Source organism: Azolla caroliniana, unplaced genomic scaffold (genome assembly GCF_043228905.1).
Source record: "Azolla caroliniana isolate FFs.n. ecotype wild unplaced genomic scaffold, voAzoCaro1.0.p SCAF_5, whole genome shotgun sequence".
NCBI classification, from domain to species: Eukaryota; Viridiplantae; Streptophyta; class Polypodiopsida; order Salviniales; family Salviniaceae; genus Azolla; species Azolla caroliniana.
The window spans coordinates 21,689,219-21,694,371 of record NW_028230440.1 but is presented as its reverse complement, the minus strand read 5'-3'; positions in this window follow the sequence as shown (position 1 = coordinate 21,694,371).

Here is a 5,153-nt window from a genome sequence, read left to right as displayed (position 1 = left end):
GTCCGGACGCCTCTACCACGAGAGTGACAACAGCTTATGTTGGTACGGTTACCGGAGCTAGTGCGGGTGCCCATTGTCTTGGTCTTGGTACCACCCATGATTTGGGTGGCCATACGAGTGGCTTGATAGTGGCCCACGAGGATTACGTGGACGAGAGCACCGACTTCTCGTGCTCATTGCATGCGGCCTTAGGGTCAAGGGCCGAAGATGTGACCACTGACTTCTCATGCTTGTTGGACGCAGCCTTAGGATCGGGAGCCGAAGATGTAATATCGATGTTATACCAAGATTGTTGCGTGATGGAACGGGCCCTAGAGGACTCCCCCAAGATGAGGAGCTATATGGTGGATTGCAATAACATTGATGATGATGAATTGATGGACCTTCCTGCATTAGACATTATCAACATCAATTAATTCTAATCATTTTTCATCATCTTCTTCTTCTGCCTCTTTTGGTTTCATTTATTTATATTGCCTTCATTCCAACATAGCTACTAGTATAGATTCTTTTTTGTTGTTTGGTTTCTATGATTTAATTTATTAATTTTATTATTATTACCAAAACATGGTCGTCGGTGTCATAAGACCATGTTAACTAATGTATCGAGGGTAATCTTTGCTTTTGCCATAATGGGATTTTCTTGCCAGGTTTTACAACTATTAGATTGAATATGTAGGCCCGCACAACGAACAAGCAACAATAGTGGTTGTTTGTAGTAGTGAGTGATCCCAATTATCCATTACCCCCATTATCATCAATTTGTATTGTGTGACTATTTGTGAGTTAATTCAAACAAAGTTGTAATTATATATATATATATATGACATGGCTCTTATGTACATTTTGGAAAGGACGTTGTTCCATCTATGAATGTGAGTAAAGTACATATTGTTTGTCTTGAATTGAGAATTGAAATAATCATACAATTAGAAGTTGAATTTGAATGTTTTATTGATCAACTTTTATTTTAACTTGGAGGGAATATTGAAACATTTTGACATAAGACTTGTGAGATATACTATTCCTTATATTCACAATGGTGGAATAGTATTGGTAAGAATAGGTGGGTCGATGCAAATTGACACTATTGTATTAAAATGTGTATATGACAAAGTAAAGCATCATTAAGTTGTGATACAACATTAGTGTGTGAAAATGTGTATATGACAAGTAAAGCATCATTGAGTTGTGATACAACACTATACGATGTTGTTAGTAGATGAAGATTGTGGGACATCGAGGGCATTCCAAGAATTTGAGCATTGTTGAAATACTATTATGAGTTTTGTAATTATATGGTTTACTTAGTGTTGAATGTAAGTTATTAACTTACCTAGCATTAGGTAAGTTAACAACTAACTATCCACTGCTAGGTAAGTTAATAGCTATCCAATGTGTAACCATTCAGATTAAGTGCACACTTCGATCTCAAGGAAAAAAATGTGCTAAGAAAAAATGCATTGTTAGTGCTTTTTAAGTGAGCACTTTGATGTCAAGGCAAAAATGTGCTAGGGCAATTTATACTGAAGATCTTTCTCTCTAAAATATTTCTCCTCGACATTTTGAGAAAGGCAACCCCAACAACCACCGATCAAACCTGTCTTGGTGTTATAGATCCCACGTTGTTGCTCACCATGCTATTGCATGTACGCTTCTACATTCTTCTCCAGGTATGTACACTTTGTGTACATGTCCAAAAACGGGTTTAATTGCTTATTTGGGTGTACATAGCTACTACATTCTTCTCCACATGTGTATACTTTTTGTACATGCCCAAAAGTGTGTCTATTGCCGAATTGGAGTCCATTTGTTGAATTTAGCTTGGGTAAATGCTAATGTTGATTAGACACAAATGTTTAGTTTTCTTAGGAGGGAAAATTAATCGATTGTAAAAGAGTATGTAATGGATTTGTGTGGTTTGTTATGGCTGAATTGGAGTTCATTTGCCGAATTTAGTTCAGATAAATGCCAATATGTTAGATTAGATGCACAAATTGTGGTTCTCTTAGAATGAGGGAAAGGGGATTCCAAAATAATCGATTGTAAAAGAGTATGCGGTGGATTTATGTGGTTTTTATGGCTGAATTGGAGTCCATATGCTGAATTTAGTTTAGGTGAATGCTAATATGTTGATTAGATGTACTTTTGTCATGAAACAATGTTTTTTTTAATAGGATTTTGCCCTCTATAAAAAGCACATTTAATAGAATGGCATACTTAAATGGACACACACTTAACCAAATTGTTATTGTATGCCTAAGGGAATATATGGAATAATACACATTCATCTACATTTCAAGCTCGTTACATGGCACCCAAAGACAATGCAAATTTCATTAGTATCTTGTTTTTATAATCGAGGGTACTTAACTGAGCTTAGTTGTAGATATATACAATAAGTAGCATGTTTGATGGTTAGTATAAGTAGCACATGTTTCTACCATATTATGACTAATGAGTAATAAGCTATGCATCCACGTAGGTTGGACTACTTAGTCATTTTTAGTTTAGCTTGAACAGAATATTTAGAACTTTTAACTATTGTGTTTCTACTAATATGCAAGTCAATGGTGGCTTTCATATTCATGAATATCCACCTTGGCACTAGTATGAAGAATTGGGGGATTCATTGTGTCGATTGTATTACGTCGCAATATCATGTCGATGTTGTCTTTTTAGTTCTCTAAGTGTAACTCCAAAATTATGGAGCAAATGTTACAGATTAGTTCACACAACATTATCATGGCTCATTACCCTCGGATAATTATGTGCTTCCACGGGATATTGTAGTTCAAACGTATACGCCACAAGCTATCAATGATGTATCAATGTTGAAACGGCCACCTCGTTTTGAAGTCTATAATATAATTTGCTACCCCTGGATTATCCACATGCTTTCATAGCCTTGTGTGGTTTGAATATATGATTCATGCCTTATTTGTACGATGTACCTATGCCTTATATTTGAATCTCAAAGTTAATTGTTTCATTGGCTTGGCATATCTTATTTGTACGAATGTCATATATTTGAATCTCTATTTTTTCCTTGATTTCAAAAGCCTTATAATTTTTAATAATGCTCTTGTTAACTTCACCTAAGATGGAGAGTATTGAATTAATTCAATATGTTAATTCATCTACTATTTACAAATCCAAAATGGAGGTAACATAGCATTGCTTTTCGTTACACATTTAAGACTATATTCTATACAAGACGAATTATACCCAACCAATACTAAGATTCTACGTGCATGTGGAATCTACTATGTGCACTTAGGCAAGAATAATATCTAATGGAAATTCCCTCTCCTTATACGGGAGACTTTGTGCACAATAGACAAAGCACCTTGCAACATATCTATTCCTCGCACACATAACTGGCATTGGCTTGACGTGAAAAAACATAGGCATTTTCAAATGGGTACTTCTAAAAAAAAGGTTGCCATATAGTTTGCGACGTCCGATAAGTTCAAGTCAACAAAATTCTATGAGAACATCATATTCAACTTATCTTAAGTAAAGTTGAAATATTGACCCCAAATTTACATAACCATATTTAACAACATAGTTATCACTCAAATTGAAGTAATAGAGCACCTTAAATGAATGTGTTCAAACACTGGCACATATCATAAGTTATAACGAAGTACCTCGACATTCCAATGTAGAAGGCATCATTCAACAACTTGTGTTAGTGATGAAACATTCACATTGTAATTTACCCATAAGCATTGGTCGATGAAAACAATCTATGAAATACATTGTACAATAACACTATGAGGGACAACATATAGAGCGAGAGCAACAAAATTAAAATGGTAGCATTAAATTATCCTCGTTAGGTCGGGATATCCTTTGGATCTATATTTATATGAGAATGACATTTCTCCTTGTTTTTGCATATCCTTTTATATAGCTTTAGTACAACATTTGGTAAGCTGACTCGTGATAACCCTTGGTCAATTGTTCTCTGAAACTCAACATTTGAAGGTGAAAGACCGAAAAAATACTTGAGAGTTCTTTGTTCCTAAATCACCCTCAAGTTTTCGTAATATCGAGTTTTTTGTTCGTTAATTACCCTTAGCTTTCATAAGCGTATCATTTGCCCTTGATTAATCCTTCAAAGAGATCAAAAATGTCAAAGACAGGAAGAGCAAACCAAAACAGAGCTAGGCAAAGGTAAGATAGAGAGAGAGAGAGAGAGAGAGAGAGAGAGAGAGAGAGAGAGAAGCAAGAGATAGACACAACAAAATATAGGATTTCGTGACAGGTGAATCCCTGTATTTATACATGTCTGTGGGCTCTACATGTAGTTCCATGCATAGAACCCTTTTCATGCAAAGGCTTTTGGAATGTTCCATCTTCTGGAGCTTTTTGGAAACTTCTAATAACTCTTAGAACACAAAATAGATAATCTACTAATAACACAACCATGTATTGGGTGTGTACATGGTTGTGTTGGTTAAAACACAACACTTGATTAGAATACAAGAGGTCAAGAGTTTGATTCTTGATATGATTGGTGTCATGTCCATAACAAAAAAGGGGGATGATTTCACCATTAATAATTGAATAAATAGTACCTAGTGATTGAGAAGTACAATGAATCCCACATGTAATTCCTCATTAGCAAAAATAGAGGAATCTAACTCATAACAAATGGAATAATACACATGACAGAAAAAGAGGATGAATCAACACAAAATTGCTCAACCGCACTATATCAACTTCTCTCTTAGTAGTCGATTGCCCTAAGGCACCATGCCCTACAATCAAATGGCATTATAACTAGCTTTCAATCGTGTGCATGTATGTAATCCAATATTTGCTAGGAATGGTCATGGGAGACAACTATCTATAACTTTGAGCAATTGTAGAACAAATACAACATTACATTACTTTTAACGCTACAACTTTGGAACACCCAAAAACTCAACAAAAAGGATGAGACATGCTTACATTTTTTTTACACCTATGTGGCTCTAATAGCAATAGACTACACAAAATACATCACACAACTTCTAACCCATACTCTTCTATCCAATGATGGAGTGTATAATATAAGATGCCTTATGGCCCAACTCAAGAACATCCAATTGGAAGATTGGTAAATAATGGACTCGCTACAAAAGAAAAGAATTACATCCCTT